Below are 24349 nucleotides of genomic sequence, written 5' to 3'. Positions count from 1 at the left end.
TTAACATATTTAACCCGTACAATATTAATAGATAAAATATGTAAGATCATTGAAGATCTCTTGCACATATAAACATAATTCTGTCAACTGACACTGCAGAAAACAGGTTTTAAGAAGTTACATTGGTGATGGGAAAAGTTCTGAATTCCAAGACATACATCATCAAATGAACTGTCACTTTGCAGCTAGTCAAGCTTATGTTAGGAACAAATGCATAAAGGTCAAATGCTTAAAAGGGTATGGTTCCACACAAATACCAGTAGGTGCTATGAAAATATTACATTGTAAATATTATTAGATCAGTTTTGTAAGATCACAAAGGATATCTTACACACACAATTATATCCACCAATGCTGAATACATCAGTTTTCTAGAATTACATTTTACATCCCATACATATACTAGTCATTTAAATACAGTTTCCAGTAGCTTGGTGGAAGTTGAATTAAATTCAAATCTTGATAGTGTTTTCAGCAGTTCACTACTTTTTCCCCATGTAGCTGTGTAGATAACTACTGAAACTACTAATTACTTTGTTTGTTGCTAAAATAAAATATGTGTGAAGTAGGGAAGAATTAACTTTACCTTTCGGCATCAGAGCTGCCTAATTTTCACTTGACTTGAGACTCTGTTCCTGCAATTTGTGGTCTATTACATTTCAGATTTACAAATGATAATATTTCACAAAGTAGTTTGGATGTAATGAACTACTTTTTCAAAGTAACTTTAGTTAAGTCAAACATATTTTTTCTTAAGGTTAGCTTAGTGGAGCTTAACTTCTTCCAGCGTGAAGTAATTGGTAGTTTGGTCAACTATGTTTTCAAAGTAGCTCCCACTAACTCTGACTATATATTAGATGACTCTTTCACAGACCTTCTCAAAGGCTCTCAACCCGGGACAATACCTTGTCTGGTGATGTTTGATGGGCTCCTCATTGTATTCAAACTGGTTGGGTATGTTTAGGACCCAGAGCATTCACACAGTTTTCGGAATTTCACAGAGCCTTGGAAGTTAACAGAAAAGGAAAACAGATGCAATGTTATTTATGAAACTGTTATTTATAAAACTGATATGACATTGTTGTTACTTCCGGCGCTGACAGAGATGACCGGCAGAGATGGTCCCATCACTTCGCGTTCCTAGGAAACTATGCAGTATTTTTTCTTTTTTACGTGTTACTTTTTACATTGGTACCCCAGGTAATCTTAGGTTTTATTACATACAGTCAGGAGGAACTACTGGATATAAGAGCAACGTCAACTCACCATCATTACGACCAGGAATACCACTTTCCCGAAGCGGATCCTGTGTTTTGCCAACCACCCGGGACAATGGATCGGATCCCAGCCGGCGAACCAATACAACGACGCTGTAAAAGGGGCAGACGAAGCGGTCTTCTGGTCAGGCTCCGGAGACGGGCACATCGCGCGCCACTCCCGAGCATACTACTCGCCAATGTCCAGTCTCTTGACAACAAGGTTGATGAAATCCGAGCAAGGGTATCAATCCAGAGAGACATCAGAGACTATAGAGTTCTTTGCTTCGGGGGGTATGCCTTATGATTAACAAGACGTGGTGTGATCATAACAACATACAGGAACTCAAGTCCTTCTGTTCACCTGACTTAGAATTCCTCACCATCAAATGTCGACCGAATTATCTTAGATTATAATCACAGAATTCTCTTCGATTATAATCACAGCCCCCCAAGCAAACACATCCATGGCCCTGAACAAACTTTATTTGACTCTATGTAAACTGGAAACCACATATCCTGAGGCTGCATTCATTGTAGCTGGGGAATTGAACAAGGCTAATCTAAAAACAAGACTCCCTAAATTCTATCAACATATCGATTGTGCTACCAGGGTTGGTAAAACCCTGGATCATTGTTATTGTAACTTCCGCGACACATATAAGCCCCTCCCCCGCACCTCTTTTCAGAAAAGCTGACCAGCCAATAGACAGAAAACTGACCAGCCTATAGACAGAAAACTAAAACAGGAAGCTCCCGCTCTCAGGTCTGTTCAACACTGGTCCGACCAATCTGATTCCACGCTTCAAGATTGCTTCGATCACGTGTAATTATGATATGTTCCGCATTGCGTCAAACAACAACATTGACGAATACGCTGATTCGGTGAGCGAGTTCATTAGCAAGTGCATTGGCGATGTCGTACCTACAGCAACTATTAAAACATTCCCCAACCAGAAACAGTGGATCGATGGCAGCATTCCCGTGAAACTGAAAGTGCAAACTACTGCTTTTAACCAGGGCAAGGTGACCGGAAACAAGACTGAATACAAACAGTGTAACTATTCCCTCTGCAAGGTAATCAAACAAGCTAAGCGTCAGTATAGATACAAAGTAGAGTCGCAATTCAACGGCTCCGACACAAGAAGTATGTGGCAGGGTCTACAGTCAATCACGGATTACAAAAAGAAAACCAGCCCCATCACGGACCAGGATGTCTTGCTCCCAGACAGACTAAACAACTTCTTTGCTCGCTTTGAGGACAATACAGTGCCACGGACACGGCCCGCTACCAAAACCTGCGGACTCTCCTTCACTGCAGACGACATGGGTAAAACATTTAAACGTGTTAACCCTTGCAAGGCTGCGGGCCCAGACGGCATCCCCAGCCGCGTCCTCAGAGCATGCACAGACCAGCTGGCTGGTGTGTTTACGGGCAAATTCAATCAATCCTCATCCCAGTCTGCTGTTCCCACATGCTTCAAGAGGGCCACCATTGTTCCTGTTCCCAAGAAAGCTAAGGTAACTGAGCTAAACGACTACCGCCCGGTAGCAATCACTGCCGTCATCATGAAGTGCTTTGAGAGACTAGTCAAGCACCATATCACCTCCACCCTACCTGACACCCTAGACCCACTCCAATTTGCTTACCGCTCCAATAGGTCCACAGACGACACAATCGCAACCACACTGCACACTGCCCTAACCCATCTGGACAAGAGGAACACCTATGTGAGAATGCTGTTCATCGACTACAGCATTTTAACACCGTAGTACCCTCCAAACTCGTCATCAAGCTCGAGACCCTAGGTCTCGACCCCGCCCTGTGCAGCTGGGTACTGGACTTCCTGACGGACTGCCCCCAGGTGGTGAGGGTAGGTAACAACATCTCCACCCCACTGATCCTCAACACTGGGGCCCCACAAGGGTGCGTTCTGAGCCCTCTCCTGTACTCCCTGTTCACCCACGACTGCGTGACCATGCACGCCTCCAACTCAATCATCAAGTTTGCAGACGACACTACAGTGGTAGGCTTGATTACCAACAACGACGAGACGGCCTACAGGGAGGAGGTGACGGCACTCGGAGTGTGGTGTCAGGAAAATAACCTTACACTCAACGTCAATAAAACAAAGGAGATGATTGTGTACTTCAGGAAACAGCAGAGGGAGCACCCCCCTATCCACATTAATGGGACAGTAGTGGAGAGGGTAGAAAGTTTTACGTTCCTCAGCGTACACATCACGGACAAACTGAATTGGTCCACCCACACAGACAAGGTGGTGAAAAGGCGCAGCAGTACCTCTTCAACCTCAGGAGGCTGAAAAATGGCTGTTGAATTGTTGCATGGCTGCAGCACCTCTTCAACCTCAGGAGGCTGAAGAAATTCGGCTTGTCACCAAAATCACTCACAAACCTTTACATATGCACAATCAAGAGCATCCTGTCGGGCCCCCCGGGACACCTACACCACCCAATCTCACAGGAAGGCCAAAAAGATCATCAAGGACAACAACCACCCGAGCCACTGCCTGCTCACCCGCTATCATCCAGAAGGCGAGGTCAGTACAGGTGCATCAAAGCTGGGACCGAGAGACTGAAAAACAGCTTCTATCTCAAGACCATTTGTCACAAAGCCTGGAGTGGTGAGTGCGGAGACAAGAGCAGAGAGCAGAGGATAATGGGGAAACCGGACTTTATTACGGCCTCCAATATTAACGCCCAAAAGAACAGGCGAATAATCAAAAATTGTCCAACCCAACACAGGGCACAAACAGACTTGAACACTACACGCAACAACCTCGACTAACAGAAAACAAGCCTGCACAAAAACAGGCGGGCCTAACAGGCTTAAATAGTCCTGAAGCAAAACAAAATAAGAGACAGGTGCAACCAATAAGACATAACAAGCAGAAAAGGAAAAGGGGATCGGTGGCAGCCAGTAGACCGGCGACGATGCCCGAACAGGCAGGGGAGCCACAGTAAGAGAGGGGAGGGGAGTCGTGACAGTAACCCCCCCATGCGTGGCTCCTGCAGCGCGCCACCACCGGCCTCGAGGGCGACAAGGAGGGCGAGGCGCAGGGCGATCCAGATAGAGGCGGTGGAACTCCCTCAGTAGTGATGGATCCAAGATGTCCCCCACCGGTACCCAGCACCTCTCCTCCGGACCGTACCCCTCCCAGTCCACGAGGTACTGTAGGCCCCTCACCCGTCTAGAGTCCAGAATGGAACATACAGTGTACGCCGGGAACCCCTCGATGTCCAGAGGGGGCGGTGGGACCTTCGGCACCTCACCTTCCTGCAGGGGACCAGCCACCACCGGCCTGAGGAGAGACACACCTTGTTTATCCTCCTCAGGACTTTAAATGGCCCCACACACTGCGGCCCCAGCTTCCGGCAGGGCAGGCGGAGGGGCAGGTTTCGGGTCGAGAGCCAGACCCGGTCCCCCGGTGCGAAAATGGGGACCTCACTGCGGTGCCTGTCAGCGCTCCTCTCCTGCTGTCCACCAGCTTGTTTTAGTGATTCCTGGACGGCTCTCCAGGTCTCCTTCGAGCGCTGCACCCACTCCTCCACTGCAGGAGCTTCAGTCTGGCTCTGATGCCAAGGGGCCAGGACCGGCTGGTAGCCCAACACGCACTGGAACGGTAACATGTTAGTGGAGGAGTGGCGGAGGGAATTCTGAGCCGTACCTCGCCCATTCACCAGGCCAGTCCTGGCAATACGACCGCAGAAACATACCCACATCCGGGTTCACACTCTCCACCTGCCCCTTACTCTCGGGGTGAAAACCCGAGGTCAGGCTGATCGAGACCCCCAGACGTTCCATGAACGCCCTCCAAACTCTGGACGTGAACTGGGGACCCCGATCAGAAACGTTGTCCTCAGACGCCCCGTAGTGCTGGATGATGTGGGTAAACAGGGCCTCCACAGTCTGTAGGGCCGTAGGGAGACCCGGCAACAGGATGAGATGGCAGAAAACCGATCCACAACGACCAGGATCATGGTGTTTCCCTGAGACTGGGGAAGGTCAGTGAGAAAATTCACTGACAAATGCGACCACGGCCATTGTGGAACGGGGAGGGGCTGTAACTTCCCTCTAGGCAGGTGTCAAGGAGCCTTGCTCTGAGCGCAACCGTAACGTCAGCTTGATTTCCGCGTTCACCTCCCATACCACCGGTGCTACCAGACATGAAGCTGGAAGTTTGGGAGTAGGATCGATGGACCGCTCCTCGGTGTCATAGAGACGGGACAGCGCGTCAGCCTTAGTATTAAGGGAGCCTGGCCTATAGGAGATCGTGAACCGAAATCTGGTAAAGAAAAAAAAAACCATGGAAATAGTTTTTATATACTCAAGATTACGATGGTCAGTCCAGATGAGGAAAGGGTGCTTGGCCTCCTCAAGCCAATGTCTCCACACCTTCAGAGCTTTGACAACAGCTAACAACTCCCGGTCCCCCACATCATAGTTCCGCTCCGCCGGAACGAGCTTCCTCGAAAAGAAAGCGCAGGGGCGGAGCTTCGGTGGCGTGCCCGAGCGCTGTGACAGCACGGCTCCAACCCCAGCCTCGGACGCATCCACCTCCAGTGTGAACGCCAAAGAGGGGTCCGGATGAGCCAGCACAGGAGTGTCGGTGAACAGCTCCTTCAGACAACTTAAGGCTCTGCCCGCCTGCTCTGACCACCGCAAGCGGTGGCGGTGGTCAGAGCAGGCGGGCAGAGGTAATGGGCTGAGGTAATGGGAGCAGCCACCTGGCCAAATCCCCGGATAAACCTCCGGTAGTAATTGTCAAACCCTAAAACCTCCTTTACAGAGTGAGCTGTAACACGGTCACACTCCATCACCACCCCAGAGGTGGAAATTTGATTTATTTATGTTATTTTACCTTTATTTAACTAGGCAAGTCAGTTAAGAACAAATTCTTATTTTCAATGACAGCCTAGGAACAGTGGGTTAACTGCCTGTTCAGGGGCAGAATGACAGATTTGTACTTTGTCAGCTCAGGGGTTTGAACTTGCAACCTTCCGGTCACCAGTCCAACGCTTTAACCACTAGGCTACCCTGCCGCCCAGAAAGTAAATGGCTTGTTTGGAGAACACACATTTCTCAGCCTTGACGTACAGGTCATGCTCCAGCAGTCACCCAAGTACGTTACGCACCAGAGACACATGTGTGGCGCGTTTGGCAGAATAGGTCAGTATATCATTGATATACACCACCACACCCTGCCTGTGCAGGTCTCTGAGAATCTCGTCTACGAAAGATTGAAAAATGTCTGGAGCATTCTTCAACCCATACGGCATGACAAGGTACTCATAATGGCCAGAAGTGGTACTAAACGCGGTCTTCCACTCATCTCCCTCCCGGATACACACCAAATTATACACACTCCTAAGGTCCAGTTTTGTGGAAAAAACGCACCCGTGAAATGATTCCACCGCCATGGCAAAGAGAGGTAGCGGGTAACTATACCCCACTGTGATGGAATTTAGAACTCTATAATCAATGCACGGACGCAGACCTCCCTCCTGAGATCCCCAAAGATTTGAAAGCTGCCACGGTCATCCCCCTCTTCAAAGGTGGAGACACTCTAGACCCAAACTGTTACAGACCTATATTCATCCTGCACTGCATTTCTAAAATCTTCGAAAGCCAAGTTAACAAACAGATCACTGACTATTTCAAATCCCACCGTACCTTCTCCACAATGCAGTCTGCTTTCCGAGCTTGTTTAGGATATTGTTTAGGACCAACAAATGAGAGCGACTGGGGAATGGGAGTGGTGCTAGGGGCTACAGGGTCTGGGATAACCTCTACATCACCAGAGGAACAGAGGAGGAGTAGGATAAGGGTTCGGCTAAAGGCTATAAGAACTGGTCATCTAGTAAGTTCGGAACAGAGAGTAAAAGGAGCAGATTTCTGAGCGTGGAAGAATAGATTCAAGGCATAATGTACAGACAAGGGTAAGGTAGGATGTGAGTACAGTGGAGGTAAACCTAGGCACTGAGTGACGATGAGAGAGGTTTTGTCTCTAGAGGCACCAGTTAACTTCTTCAGAATGTGAAGGTCCCAAGCAGTACGACATATCTGATATTGGCAGAAAGCTTAAATTATTGTTAATTTAACTGCACTCTCCAATTTACAGTAGCTATTACAGTGAAATAATACCATGCTATTGTTTGAAGAGAGTGCAGTTTTGAGCATGAAACGTTTTTAATTAACAAATTAGGCACATTTGGGCAGTCTGATACAACATTATGAACAGAAATGCAATGGTTCATTTGATCAGTCTAAAACTTTGCACATACACTGCTGCCATCTAGTGGCCAAAATCTAAATTGCACCTGGGCTGGAATAATACATTATGGCCTTTTTCTTGCGTTTCAAAGATGATGGTACAAAAAAACTTTTTTTTCTGTGTTTATCTTTTACCAGGTCTAATGTGTTATATTCTCCTACATTCTTTTCACATTTCCACAAACATCAACGTGTTTCCTTTCAAATGGTACCAAGAATATGCATATCCTTGCTTCAGGGCCTGAGCTACAGGTAGTTAGATTTGGGTCATTTAAGGCAAAAAACGGTCCAGGCTAATTGCAAAAGAGGTATTATAGGCCAAGAATTGGCTGGTGGACCTCTTCGGCTAGCCTGGAGATTGGCCTAGCTCGAGGTTTGCTCAAGACTAACTGGTGCTTGCTTCCGGACAGAGACGTTAGCCACTCGGATTGTAGCTAGCTAGCTGCGGTGATCCGGTGTAAAGGTTCAGAGCTTGCGATAGGAATCCGGAGATGTGGTAGAGAAAAAGCAGTCCGATATGCTCTGGGTTGATATCACGTTGTGCAGACTGGCAGGTATTGACCGAACTGAGGCTTGCTGGTGTCTGAGTTAACGGTGAAGACCGCTAGCAATGACTAACTGACTACTAGCTAGTAGCTAGTTGGCTGGCTAACTTCTGATGGGGGTTCCGGTTCTAAAGTATAAAAATAGCAGATCCATACCACATTGGGTGAGGTGGGTTGCAGGAGAGTTTATTCAGTCCATAGTTGGAAAGTGAGATTAAAATATATACGAAATATATACAGAAGAAAACGAGGAAGAAAACGATATTTACATGGGACAAGACAAAACACATGTCTGACTGCTACCCCATCTTGGATACTCGGTGGAGGTGGAATTGGTGGAAGAGGAATCATTTTCTGGGGCTGTTTTTCATGGTTTGGGCTAGGCCCCTTCGTTCCAGTGAAGGGAAATCTTCACGCTACAGTATACAAAGACATTCTAGACGATTCTCTACTTCCAACTTGGTGGCAACAGTTTGGGGAAAGCCCTTTCCTGTTTCAGCATGACAATGCCCCCGTGCACAAAGTGAGATCGGTGTGGAATAAATTGATTGGCCTGCACAGAGCCCTGACCTCAACCCCATCGAACAACTTTGGGATGAATTGGAACACCGACTGTGCCCAACATCAGTGCCCGACCTCACTAATTGTCTAGTTGAAAGCGTTCTGTTAGAAATTAGATATGTAGACGGGCGAGTCGGTCAAGGATCGATTCAGACAAGGTGGTAAATTGTATGACAAGCGATAGTTTATTCAGAGTGAAGATATCTAGAACAGCGTAAATACGGCTCCTCCGCTGGTTCGTACGGAACTGCAGGCAAAGAGGCCGTTACAATCAGTACACCACTTATATATAGAACAGAAAGTAGGTTGATTCTGGAAGATCGGATCTTTGGATTGGTTCAGCTGGGGTGTAGTCTGTAGTCTTCCGCCATTGGCTCAGTTGTCTGTCCGTCATCGTAGAATCCTCTTCGGGCACACAATGTTCAGCTACAAAGGAGATTATGTGTGTGTGCGCTGGTTTTGGCAATTAGTGTAATGCGGGAGCTATCCTGTAGGGGACCCCACAGGCTTTACTTTGAGTCGTAGCCCTGTATTAACAATAGTTTGGTCACCTGTATAAGAAATAGCATTTCTCTACACTTCCCAGAAGAGCGGAGGCTATAATAGCAGCAAAGGGGAGAACAACTCCATATTAATGACTGTGATTTTGGAATGAGTTCATCGACGAGCAGGTGGTCACATACTTTTGGTCATGTAGTGTACTTTCACGAGCTGTTTTGACTGGAACTAAGCGTATATGTAAGGCCATTTTGATTTTGAACATAAGTCACATGGTATAGAAAAGTACAATCTTAGGAGAGTACATGAGTACATGGAGAGCAATATCTCTGCAGATGATTTTTCTATAATGACCCACCCCACCGTACCTCTAATGGTATGGATAACTTATTATGTCTCCAGAGAAACCAAGATACACTTTTTTTCCCTATTTATCAAATTACTATAGGCGAAATTAGGTGTTTTTGGATGGGGTCAGAATGACCCCAAAGCAGTTTATTTTGTCCATATTGATACAGAGATATTAAACAATGATTTGTATATCTGTTAATAACAAGTGGATTGGCTGCCTGAACATTTTGAAGAATTGAATAGTCCAAACTACACTACCCAAAATATCATTTTTTTGTCCATTAAAATAACATCAAATTGATCTTAAATACAGTGTAGACATTGTTAGTGTTGTAAATGACTGTTGTAGCTGGAAACGGCTGATGTTTTATGGAATATCTAAATAGGCGTACAGAGGCCCATTATCAGCAACCATCACTCCTGTGTTCCAATGGCGCGTTGTGTTAGCTAATCCAAGTTTTTCATTTAAAAAGGCTAATTGATCATGATAAAACCATTTTGCAATTATGTCAAGCACAGCTTAAAACTGGCCTTCTTTAGACTAGTTGAGTATCTGGAGCATCAGCATTTGTGGGTTCGATTACAGGCTCAAAATTGCCAGAAACAAAGACCTTTCTTCTGAAACTCGTCAGTCTATTCTGAAGATCTCGTACAATGCTGTGTACTACTCCCTTCACAGAACAGCGCAAACGCGACGTTACCTTAACGCCCATCTGCGGCCCGCTAATCGTTAGCTGTCTTATCAGCTGTTATCTGAATAGATCTATCGGACTATTTTTCTTGGGTCACTATAACTATATCTATTTTGCCAATTGGATTGATCCCCTCTACCACACGGAACCCCACTAATCTACTGACGGAAACTCACAAGGTGGCTAAAAACAGACCTCCATCCTATGCTAGCTTGCTACTGATGGGCCGGCTAGCTGTCTGAATCGCCGTTACCCCAACCAACCTCACTACTAACTGGACCCTTATAATCCCTTGACTAAGCATGCCTCTCCTTAATGTAAATATGCCTTGTCCTTTGCTGTTCTGGTAAGTGTTTATTGGCTTATTTCCCTGTAGAGCCTCTAGCCCTGCTCATTATACCTTGTCCAACCTTTCAGTTCACCACCCACACATGCAATGCCATCACCTGGTTTAAATTATGTTTCTAGAGACAATATCTCTCTCATCATCACTCAATACCTAGGTTTACCTCCACTGTATTCACATCCTACCATACCTTTGTCTGTACATTATACCTTGAAGCTATTTTATCGCCCCCAGAAACCTCCTTTTACTCTCTGTTCCGGATGTTCTAGATGACCAATTCAAATAGCTTTTAGCCGTACCCTTATCCTACTCCTCCTCTGTACCTCTGGTGATGTAGAGGTGAAACCAGGCCCTGCAGTGCCTAACTCCACTCCTATTCCCCAGTCACTCTCTTTTGATGACATCTGTAACCGTAATAGCCCTGGTTTCATGCATGTTAACATTAGAAGCCTCCTCTCTAAGTATGTTTAATTCACTGCTTTAGCACATTCTGCCAACCCGGATGTTCTAGCCGTGTCTGAATCCTGGCTTAGGAAGACCACCAAAAATTCTGAAATCTTCATCCCTAACTACAACATTTTCAGACAAGATCGAACGGCCAAAGGGGGCGGTGTTGCAATCTACTGCAGAGATAGCCTGCAGAGTTCTGTGCTACTATCCAGGTCTGTACCCAAACAAATTGAACTTCTACTTTTAAAAATCCACCTCTCTAAAAACAAGTCTCTCACCGTTGCCGCCTGCTATAGACCACCATTTGCCCCCGGCTGTGCTCTGGACACCATATGTGAACTGGTTGCCCCCCATCTATCTTCAGAGCTCGTGCTGCTAGGTGATCTAAACTGGAACACGCTTAACACCCCAGCCATCCTACAATCTAAGCTTGATGCCATCAATCTCACACAAATTATCAATGAACCTAACAGGTACCATCCCAAAGTAGTAAACACGGGCAACCTCATAGATATCATCCTAACCAACTTGCCCTCAAAATACACCTCTGCTGTTTTCAACCAATATCTCAGCGATCACTGCCTCATTGCCTGCATCCGTAATGGGTCAGTGGTCAAACGACCTCCACTCATCACTGTCAAATGCTCCCTGAAACACTTCAGCGAGCAGGCCTTCTAATCGACCTGGCCGGGGTATCCTGGAAGGATATTGACCTCATCCCGTCAGTAGAGGATGCCTGGTTGTTTGTTTTAAATGCCTCACCATCCTCACCATCTTAAATAAGCATGCCCCATTCAAGAAATTAAGAACCAGGAACAGATATAGCCCTTGGTTTTCTCCAGACCTGACTGCCCTTAATTAACCAACACAAAAACATCCTATGGCGTTCTGAATTAGCATCTAACAGCCCCCGTGATATGCAACTTTTCAGGGAAGCTAGAAACCAATATACACAGGCAGTTGCTTCATGCAACACAAACTCAAAAACATTTTGGGACACTGTAAAGTCCATGGAAAATAAGAACACCTCCTCCCAGCTGCCCACTGCACTGAGGATAGGAAACACTGTCACCACCGATAAATCCCCTATAATTGAGAATTTCAATAAGCATTTTTCTACGGCTGGCCATGCTCTCCACCTGGCTACCCCTACCCCGGTCAACAGCACTGCACCCCCCACAGCAACTCGCCCAAACTCGCCCCATTTTTACTTCTCCCAAATCCAGTCAGCTGATGTTCTGAAAGAGCTGCAAAATCTGGACCCCTACAAATCAGCCGGGCTAGACAATTTGGACCCTTTCTTTCTAAAATTATCGGCCGAAATTGTTGCAACCCCTATACTAGCCTGTTCAACCTCTCTTTCGTGTCGTCTGAGATTCCCAAAGATTGGAAAGCAGCTGCAGTCATCCCCCTCTTCAAAGGGGGGACACTCTTCACCTCACTTCATACTCGTCGCCAAACCCACTGGCTCCAGGTCATCTACAAGACCCTGCTAGGTAAAGTCCCCCCTTATCTCAGCTCGCTGGTCACCATAGCAGCACCCACCTCTAGCATAGCATGCGCTCCAGCAGGTATATCTCTCTGGTCCCAAAACCAAAACCAATTCTTCCTTTGGCTGCCTCTCCTTCCAGTTCTCTGCTGCCAATGACTGGAACGAACTACAAAAATCTCTGAAACTGGAAACACATCTCCGTCACTAGCTTTAAGCACCAGCTGTCAGAGCAGCTCACAGATTACTGCACCTGTACATAGCCCATCTATAATTTAGCCCAAACAACTACCGCTCCCCCTACTGTATTTATTTATTTTGATCCTTTGCACCCCATTATTTCTATCTCTACCTTGCACATTCTTTAACTGCAAATCTACCATTCCAGTGTTTTACTTGCTATATTGTATTTACTTCGCCACTATGGCCCTTTTTTGCCTTTACATCCTTTATCTCACCTCATTTGCTCACATTGTATATAGACTTTTTTCTACTGTATTATTGACTTTATGTTTGTTTTACTCCATGTGTTGTTGTATGTGTCGAACTGATTTTCTTTATCTTGGCCAGGTCACAATTGTAAATGAGAACTTGTTCTCAACTTGCCTACCTGGTTAAGTACAGGTGAAATAAAAAAATAAACTGTCTCTAACCAGAATAGAAAGAGGAGTGGGAGGCCCCAGTGCACAACTGAGCAAGAGGACAAGTACATTTGTGTCTAGTTTGAAAAACAGACACCTCACAAGTCCTCAACTGGAGGCTTCATGAAATAGTACCCACAAAACACCAGTCTCAGCATCAACAGTGAAGAGGCGACTCCGGGATGCTGACTCCAGGATACCTGAAAGGATCTGCAGAGAAGAATCGGAGAATCCCCAAATAAAGGTGTGCCACGCTTGTAGTGTCAAACCCAAGAAGACGCGAGGCTGTAATCGCTGCCAGAGATGCTTCAACAAAGTACTGAGTAAAGGGTCTGAATACTTGTGTAAATGTGATATTTCTGTTTTCTATTTTTCATCAATTTGCAGAATTTTCTAAAAACCTTCTTTTACATTGTTATTATGGGTTATTATGTGTAGATTGATGTGAGGTGGAAAAGGTGGAAAGAAGGTGGAAAAACTATTTTATTAATTTTAGAATACGGCTGACACGTAACAAAGTGGGAAAAGTCAATGGGTCTGAATACTTTCCGAATGCACTGTATATAGTCAGTGTTAGGGGGAAAAATACTCCGAAAATATAGTTGACCAAACTACGAATGACTTCACGCTGGAAGAAGTTAAGCTACACTAAAACTAACCTTAAAAACTCAAATTACTTTGGATGCAGTGAACCACTTTTTCAAACTACTTGTGATAATTTATCATATCTAAATCTGAAATGTCATAGACTACAAATTGATTGTGTTGAACTCGTATATTTAGAACAAAAGAAGTAGTGTGTAGTTTCAGTAGTTATCTACACTGCCAGATGGGCAAAAAAAGTAATGAACTATTGAAAACACTACAAAGATTTTTGATTTAGTTCAACTACCACCAAGCTACTGCAAATGTATTTAACTTCCTAGTATTAGTGTTTGGGATGTAAAATGTAATCCTTAATTCTAGAATACTGATGTATGCAGCATCAGTGGATATAACTGTGTGTGTGTGTGTGTGTGAGCGAGCGAGATCCTTTGTGATCTTAAAAATCTAATACAAATTTAAATGTAGTATGTTCATAGTACTTGCTGGTATTTGTGTATACACATACCTTTTTATATACAGTTGAAGTAGGAAGTTTACATACACCTTAACCAAATACATTTAAACTCTGTTTTTCACAATTCCTGATGTTTAATCCTAGTAAAAATGCACTGTCTTAGGTCAGTTAGGATCACCACTTTATTTTAAGAATGTGAAATGTCAGAATAATAGTAGATTGAATTATTTATTTCAGCTTTTAATTCTTTCATCACATTCCCAGTGGGTCAGAAGTTTACATACACTCAATTAGTATTTGGTAGCATTGCCTTTAAATTGTTTAACTTGGGTCAAATGTTTCAGGTAGCCTTCCATAAGCTTCCCACAATAAGTTGGATGAATTTTGGTCCATTCCTCCTGACAGAGCTGGTGTAACTGAGACAGGTTTCTAGGCCTCCTTGCTCGCACAAGCTTTTTCAGTTCTGCCTACAAATTTTCCATAGGATTGAGGTCAGGGCTTTGTGATGGCCACTCCAATACATTGTCTTTGTTGTCCTTAAGCCATTTTGCCACAACTTTGGAAGTATGCTTGGGGTCATTGTCCATTTGGAAGACCCATTTGCGACTAAGCTTTAACATTGTCTTGAGATGTTGCTTCAATATATCCAGATAATTTTCCTCCCTCATGATGCCATCTATTTTGTGAAGTGCACCAGTCCCTCCTGCAGCAAAGCACCCCCACAACATGATGCTGCCACCCCTGTGCTTCACGGTCGGGATGGTGTTCTTCAGCTTGCAAGCCTCCCCATTTTTCCTCCAAATATGACGATGGTCATTTTGGCCAAACAGTTCTATTTTTGTTTCATCAGACCAGAGGACATTTCTCCAAAAAGTACAATCTTTATCCCCATGTGCAGTTGCAAACCGTAGTATGGCTTTTTTATGGCGGTTTTGGAGTAGTGGCTTCTTCCTTTCTGAGCGGCCTTTCAGGTTATGTCGATATAGGACTCGTTTTATTGTGGATACAGATACTTTTGGACCTGTTTCTTCCAGCATCTTCACAAGGTCCTTTGCTGTTGTTCTGGGATTGATTTGCACTTTTCACACCAAAATACGTTCATCTCTAGGAGACAGAACGCGTCTCCTTCCTGAGCGGTATGATGGCTACGTGGTCCCATGGTGTTTATACTTGCGTACTATTGTTTGTACAGATGAACGTGGTACCTTCAGGCATTTGGAAATTGCTCCCAAGGATGAACCAGACATGTGGAGGTATTGGCTGATTTATTTTGATTTTCCCATTATGTCAAGCAAAGAGGCACTGAGTTTGAAGGTAGGCCTTGAAATACATCCACAGGTACTCCTCCAATTGACTCAAATTATGTAAAATAGCCTATCAGAAGCTATGTGATTTTCCAAGCTTTTTAAAGTCACAGTCAACTTAGTGTATGTAAACTTCTGACCCACTGGAATTGTGATACAGTGAATTATAAGTGAAATAATCTGTCTGTAAACAATTGTTGGAAAAATGGCTTGTGTCATGCACACAGTAGATGTTCTAACTGACTTGCCAAAACTATAGTTTGTTATCAAGAAATGTGTGGAGTGGTTGAAAAACGAGTTTAATGATTCCAACCTAAGTGTATGTAAACTTCTGACTTCAACTGTACATTTTACCTTTTTGAGGTTACATCATTAATCAAAATCCACTTCAACATGTCACCTCCTTTTTCCCATTAACAAAGGGGTCTAGAGAGGGCTTTTCTTATCTTAACACAACAGCGAATCAACAATGTTTTTTACAGATTTAACAATTGCAAAGGCTTCTGGGGGTGATCTACTGTGTCCCATGAGTGAAAAGACCGTACAAAAACAGTACAACAATCTCCCCTATACTAATCACCCACAAACTGTCCCCTCCACTTCTGTTGAGTTGAGTGGTGTATTAATTTGCTTGTTAACTTGGAATTATGTTGGAGTAAGACCTGTCAATTACTGGCATGACTGAGTTCTTCACTGACTGCTATGTAACAGATTGCACATGTGATGGTGTACAGTATATATTTTGACATCAGAAATATTCAATCACCAATTTAAATTCTTGAAACCTATGAAGAAATTATCAGAGCAGACCTTGTACTAACAGTTGTCTGGGTTCAGGTCGTGATGGACAAAAACGTTTATTCGCTTTTCTGACAGTTCTTGAGTCTTATCTCCTTGGTATTTCATGATTGTGGGTAATCTATAAACCACATTTCTTCCGTTGTCTTTCCTGCCTTGTTAGAGAAGCCAAATACTGCACAGAAAACAACCATGGTGATGAATCAACTAGTTTTAAGCACTGTTATCATGCAGTTTGGGGTAGCCACTCAGCTATTGTTGTCGGAATAATTACTGTGGCGTTCTTCCAACATGGCTGCCAGAAGGCATCGTACATCAACTGGCAACCCTCTAAAGCAGGGATGGGCAACTGCCGGCCCACTTTTGAAGGCCCTCATGACAAAATGTGTAGAATTGCACAAAATGTAAATCTAAAACGTAAAAATGTTTTCTCCACTGTCAAGACGAGGGCCACTAAAATGTTTTGCTCACATGATGAGTTCAGATTTTTGGTGGCCCCCACCCCCACCAAAGTTGCCAATCCCTGCTCTATAGTGTTCAGAATCATTGTACCATCTAAAGCCGCTGTGAAATATATTTTCAATAACCCAAAATATTGTATTTTTAGCTGTTTGAAGCTGATGTACAAAACCGAAAGTAAAATGTAACTTTAACTTAAGAATGTGAAGCATAGAAATATTGCACTTTTGAACAGATCTACCGCTTCTTTGACTTGCTTTCAATGACAATGATCTATAGCTCAAATTTCTATGTCAATTTGGTCGGGTCGTCCAAAAAGTTACATATTGCAGTTTTAAAGGGCAATTCTGCCTCTATAGCGCCAAACCAGTGTCTACATATGTGAAAACAGCGTGTTTCTATGAACTGTAGTTAAAAAGATAAAAATAATTACAAATAAGTGATTTTCAAAACTTGCGGATGTCATGGAATATAACTTTTTATCTTTATATGTTTTACTACAACATGTAGAAACGCGCCATTTTCACATATGTAGACACTGGTATTGTGCTGGAGATTATGAAATTGAGGTTGAAAAGTTTCCTTTAAGAGCTGAGATGGGAAGCCAAATTGGTTAAATTATAAGATAATTTGCCAGAAACAGTCGATGTCACTGGCTGCAGTGGGAGGCCTGCCAAATCACTTAGATAAAGCTTTCAGAAGCTCTCCTTCAGCTCCCTGCTGGTCATCAGAAAAGGTGGACATTCCCATGCACTAGTCTCCAATGGAGTGTGCTACAATGTGACAGTGTAGTGCTAAGCTATACCCAGCGGCGAAAAACTGGTTGAATTGGTGCAGTTTTGCCCTCTGGGTAGTCTGCAAGCAGTAGCATCAATACCCCTCTTTAGAACTCAAATACTGTGGCGGTCTAGCGGTGCCAGCATGGATTTAAATCCCATTTATCTTTCAGCAAAAACTCTGTCTGATTTGGGGAAGTGACAATGAGACAAGAGATTCATTGAATATCACACAATTAAAAAGTAGGTGTCAAATGTAAACGTTCACAAAGGCGAGAATTTGATCATTGAGTTGGTCACCATCTGGCACCGGTGAGGATAATGTTTTGCGACTGAGGGCCAGTCGAACAGGCATAAACACCCACCTTGGATCTTGGAGAGGAGAGTCAAACGATTTAAATGAGGGGACAGGAGGAGAAGGAGGAGGGGAAGCATGGGTGAGCGGCTTGATGATAAAACATTCTATTTATTGGAGGGAACAGGCATTAATCACTCCCCGCCAGGGCCCAGGGGCCAATAACGCGAGAATGCAACCCAGCGCCAAGGTACTCCAGCTCTGAATAGGAGGCGTGCGTGTTTGGTGTGGATGGGATTAAATCCAATGATTAGCATGCCGGGATTCTTATCAGCTAATTTAGAGGAGTGACACGCAAGCGTCGAGTGACTTCCTCCTCAGAGATGCATTCAAGCCTGTAGCCAACGGTGAAAGTAGACAATATCACACAAGGGGAAATAGACTGGAGATGAGAGGGTGTCAATGTCACTTCCTGTGCCATGTCCCCCATCCGTGGGCCACGGTTTCCCATCTCCGGCTGGCTAATTATCACATTCTTCTGTTATGTTATCATCTGCAAAGGTTGAAGGCGGTATTTGAAATTTGTCCCTCCGGTTAGGAACTCCAGAAGTGATGCTGTGTTATGCTGGCCTAGAGACAAATCCCTAAATAGCTGTGTTGGAAGTACAGTAAAATAAGACACTTTAAAAAAAATAAAAGCCCAAACAATTTTATTAACGCCCTAGGAGGGAGATTTGTCAACTTCCTGAGGCGATCAAGCTGTCTCTTCATGAATAAGGAGAGAAACAGAGTAGCTTTGCCAGCACAAACATTTCTCTCCACTCCAAATCAAAAGGTGTCATCTGGCCCTAGAGCTTGATGTCAGCAGTTTTAGAGGTATCACGCCGTCCCTCAGACACCCTAGATCAAGACACAGCTTTTCCTACAGAAAGGTACGCCCTCGGAACGAAGGCGAGAGGGAAAGCAGTGGGAGGAGATATTTGCTATCCTTGCACCCTTTGATGTGAACCACAAGGTGTCTGTCTGCTTACTGAAGACTGTAATGACGTTCCTTCTTCTTTTTCTGTTGTTTTGTTCCGTGTTGCACAGGCTCACTGTGGCAAGCCATCAATGTAATAAGTACTCGGATTCTTGGGTAAATGATGCATCTTGCCATAGAGATCTGGCATTTACAAAATTACACTGATTGGCCCAAGGAGGGAGCTATAGTAATTAACCCGAGACACCCTAGACAGATCCATCTTGGCCCCAAATTGTGTTTATGTCACTCAAGCTGAAGGATAGACAGCAACCCGGTTCCCCCAAGGCAAAATATGACTCGGCTAGAACATAATGAAGACTCCTGAATCGAAGAGTTAACACTGTGTGTTCTCTCGTTCTCAGCCCCATCCTCAGCAATTATGTCAGGAACAGAGGGAGAAGGTGGGTGCCAGGTTCTGAACTAACTCCTCTGGGGGTAACCCTAAATCGCAGCAGTTAATCCTGTCAGGACCATTCAGGGTAAGCACATTTTAAAATTCATTTCAGTCCATGAAAGAAATTTCTAAATCTCTTCACAGGTTTCTGTTAAAGATACCTAACAAGAGCACCTTTGGAAATGTCTCGTGATGATGGTGGAGATAGCTCGGGAATACTTTAGTACAATTAGCTGCACAAAAAGCAGTGCAACCGTAAAGTGAAGTGTTCTCCACCTCCACCATTAGTCACTGAAGTTAGGCCTTGAGGGTTATCTAGAGTGGCTATCAACTCCACTTTTTCTCTTCACTCACATGTTTTGTGCAGACGATAACCTTTTCTCCACTTGAACACTCCGATCTATTCTCAGTTTTTCATCGAATGCAATAATACAAGTCAAGAAACAATTGGTTCTCTTGTTGCCTCGTGAAACTGCACTGTTGTACTGTATTGTGAATTTAACCAGAACTTTTCCTGTCAATAAGAGGAAGCATCATAAAAGTGACTTCAAAAACACTCTAAGCAGTCTAATGTCAAGATGAGTCTCAATCCCACACTATCGGTTGTGTAGATCCAGCCTTCAGAAAGTATTCATACCCCTTGACTTATTCCACATTTTGCTGTTACAGACTGAATTCAACATTTTCAGCGACTACAGCTGTGAGTCTTTTTGGGTAAGTCTCTAAGAGCTTTCCACGCCTGGATTGTGCCACATTTGTCTTCTTGGTAAGCGACTCATGTAGATTTGGCTTTGAGTTTTAGGTTATTGTCCTGCTGAAAGGTGAATTTGTCTCCCAGTGTCTGGTGGAACGCAGACTGAACCAGGTTTTCCTCTATGATTTAGCCTTATCTTAGTTCCATTACATTTGTTTTATCCTGAAATACTCCCCAGTCATTAACATTTAAAAGCATACCCACAACATGATGCAACCACCACTATGCTTGAAAATATAGAGAGTGGTACTCAGTAATGTTTTGTATTGGATTTGCCGCAAACATAACACGTTATATTGAGGACAAAAAGTGAATTGCTTTGCCAAATTGTTTGCAGTATTACTTTAGTGCCTTGTTGTCAAACAGGATGAATGTTATGGAATATTTGTATTCTGTACAGGCTTCCTTCTTTTTACTCTTTCAAATAGGTTAGTATTGTGGAGTAACTACAATGTTGTTGAGCCATCCTTAGTTTTCTCATCTGACAGCCATTAAACTCATTGTTTTAAAGTCACCCAGCATTGGCCTCATGAAAGAAATCCCTGAGCAGTTTTCTTCCTCTCAGGCAACTGAGTTAGGAAGGACGCCTTATCTTTGTAGTGACTGGGTGTATTGATACACCATCCAAAATGTAATTAATAACTTCACCATGTTCAAAGGGATATTCAATGTCTGCTTTTTTTGTTGTTGCCATCAGGCATTGGAAAACCTCCTTGGTCTTTGTGATTGAATCCATGTTTGAAATTCACTGCTCGACTGAGCGTCCTTACAGACAATTGTATGTGGGGGGTACAGAGAAGAGGTAGTCATTAAAAAATCCATGCGACTTAAGTAACTTGTTAAGCACATTTTTACTCCTGAACTTATTTAGGCTTGCTATACCAAAGGGGTTGAATACTTATTGACTCAAGACATTTCAGCTTTCAATTTTGTATTAATTTAATACAAATTAGAAAAACATAATTCAGGCTGTAACACAACAAAATGCAATTTAGCATGTACCATTTTCCCCCCCCTCTGTTATCCTCCACAGGCAGCAGCGGTAAGACACCTTCTCTCCTCAGAAGTTATTTGCTGGAACTAATGAGCGCAGTTCGATTACAGGCTCAAAATGGCCAGAAACAAAGACCTTTCTTCTGAAACTCGAGAGAGCAAAAAAGTGGCTTGGCGTTTAGTTTTTAAATGGCTTTGATGAATGACTCCTGCCCCAGTGGCTTCCACTGTCATTAGTTTGACCCCACATAGAAGTGAAGTCTTAAGAAAATGGAAAATGTATTTAAATCCTTTTTCATCAATGAGCAAATTGTTAATTCCCTGTAATCCTGCGTGCCGGGTCGATTAAATAAAATGCAACCTGGCGTGGTTAGGGCCGCAGGCATGTAGAAAGACACTTCAGATGTGTCTTGTGAGTCCTGTGGGTGTCCTAGAGAAAAAACACTGACATGTTCTAGAGAGTCTCACCTTTGAACAGAGGGTCGTATTAGTGTGTAGCCCAAACTGTTCGGATGCTACAGACGATTTTGTGAGAAGACCTCTGTCACCTCTCACCGCAGATGCAGAAGTGTTACATAGGCGGAACCGGTGGATTGAGACTCATCCAATGCAGAAAACCATATCTCTAGCTTAAACTGACAGATTTTGATGTTTTTTTTGTATTGTGCTAATTTGTTTTCCTGCGGGGTCGCAAACATTTACCTTATTAATGCGATTCAGCTAATAGAGTTAAACACTGTTCCCAGTATCCACTTCATTGGGTCTGAGTTTGTCGTTCCCAACTCAAGACCAATTACAACTGGGTCGTATTAATTTGGGCAAACCGTAGCAAAAAGATTTGCAACGCAAAAAGAAAACGAGCATTTCTTATTGGATATGTTCAGGTAGTCCCTCCTTGTTTCAGTCAGTTTTCTTTAATTTGATGCCTAATGAATATGAACGACCCTGCTGTCTGCAAAACTAGATGGTATAGCTCTATTTTCATGTTTAGATTGCTATAACAATAATAACAATAGCTCCAGGATGTACATTAGTTACAACTTGACCTTTATCTTATATGCAATTATTCCTTTGGGGAAAATCAAAATAGTCTACCTTAAATCTCTTATTTTTTAAAGTAATACTATAGATTTGTTCAAGTTTCAAAGTGATCCTTCTATTCATTTTAAGAATGAAACAACATTGACACCCAGTGGTTACTGTCAAAAACAATCATCCAATAAGTAACATCTCTATACTGTAAACTACTTATTGTATTTGTCCTTGGCCTCCTCGAAACGTATTTAATGCAAATGGGTTTGACGTTATTAGAATGCAGGTCCAAAATTCAATCTCTCTCCTTTGCCTGGATGTGAAACTGAAAACCAGAAAGAGTGACAAAGTGAGTGACTTTAATGAATCAAGTGAAAACACCCAATGATTAAAAACATTGTTATATGTGCCTGAGGATGACACATACAATTTCTCGTGCCTGGGTATGAATCCCAGGTCCTACCAATCCTACTCTGTCTCTCCTTGATTTCACAGGTGTCTGTAGAAAAAAACTTTATAATATGGAAGGAGAATGTGTGTCTACTCAAATCCTGCTGTATCCTACCAGGCAAAAGCCTCAATTACGCTGAAGTACACATCATAAAGTCCACCAGTTGAGGGAGTGAGGAATTAAATCACAGAGCAATGGGCAACACACCCCTGCTGGGAAAGACATCCATACTAACGTCTTCAAATATCAACTCTAACACCCTGAAGAATAAGCGGGGAACAATCCTTTTAAATTGACATTTTGGGTTTAAAATAAAATCCCATCCCCTCACATGGAGGAGCATTTTTGTGGAACTTTGCATAGCAACTCAAATTTCCTGTGTGCCAGAAGAGTGCGAACACCAAACTCAAAGTCTTCCTGACTTCATAGTCTGGAAAGGCTGCTTTATGTTGTCGGCACGATGTGTCGATAATGAAGGGGGCTGTGCATTTTTAGTGATTGGTTCTCCTGTATGTATTTTTCACTCAAACACCCACTTAGACAACTACACACAGCCACTGATCGCCACCCCCTTTCAATACAACTGTTGAATTTTCAAATCCAAACAACGTGAGGTCTCAACCCCCAGGAAAGGAAAAAAAAATGTTTCAGAGAAGCAATCAAAGTTCAGCCCATTTCTGTGTGAATACTGCATTTACAATGGACTCCTGTCTAGACCAGTGTGTCACAGCTCTCTCTCGCTGTGTACCATGTGAGCTGCATCAGCCAGGCTAATTGTTTAGGTCTCAGGCTTGCAATGTTACTCATCACACCAGCATGGTCACCGAACCACCTTGTTACACTAAATCCCCCTTTGACCTCTTCTCTTCTCGTAGAAAGCCATCCAGGTCACGGCAGCAATGTGACTAACCTCTATTACACAATGGTTGTGGCAGATCAGTACTGATATTTTGCCCAATTATTGGTAAAATATCAGATCTGATTGGTCAACAGACCAATTAGTGGCAAAAGATCAGAATCGGGCTGCCTGTGCAAAGCTTAATAACTTTGCCTGTTAATCGGTTTCACAGCAATCTGAGCATGGAATGAGAATTATAGAATATGTTGATGTAAACAATGCTTTGACTATGCACATTTTTAGATAATTGTGTTTTGTTTGTCCAATGTCAAGACACTGTACGCATAGATCAGGGGCAGACTGGGGCAAGAATCCACACCAGCCCACATCACTGCGCGCGCCTACAGTTTTATCCATAGTAACCAACCATTTGATCTCAATCAGTTTCATACAGTGTTGTTTCAAAGTAGCCTACATTGTTGTTTTGAATGATGTTCAATGATCACATTTTAGAGCAGCTGGTGATAAACTGTAGCATACCTGTGTATTTTGCCTAGTGGCATGGCTGTTTTGGCCACCACATATAGTGGTGTTGTCTTACCGTAACGTTATACTATGCTATTATATTCGGTTCTGTTATGTAGAATAGACAGTGGAAAACACATTTTGTATTAAAACTACTCTGGTCATGGTGCTGACGTTTTTGGAGTTAAAATGTAAGCATCCAACTCTCGGAGAGTTCTTTAAATGTAACTCCAATTGACATTTTATTATCAACGTCATTTTTAATCAACTCCCTTGCCATTTTAAACTTTTCTGTGTTGTTTTGAATTCACAATCATTTACAGCAGAGTACATTTCTCTTTAAATGTACTTCTTTTGAGATATAATGTGTTACATTATGGTGGCTTGCAATGCGATATCCAATCTATTTTGAAAGCTAACTTGCAGGAATATATCCAGCACTCTTACATCACTCACAACTTGCATTGAGAGTGCCTATCAGAGTAGGAAGCAAATGCAGTGTATGAAGACTACCTACACCATGTG

Source organism: Oncorhynchus tshawytscha, linkage group LG08 (genome assembly GCF_018296145.1).
Source record: "Oncorhynchus tshawytscha isolate Ot180627B linkage group LG08, Otsh_v2.0, whole genome shotgun sequence".
Taxonomy (NCBI): Eukaryota; Metazoa; Chordata; class Actinopteri; order Salmoniformes; family Salmonidae; genus Oncorhynchus; species Oncorhynchus tshawytscha.
Note: the sequence above shows the minus strand (reverse complement) of the source record.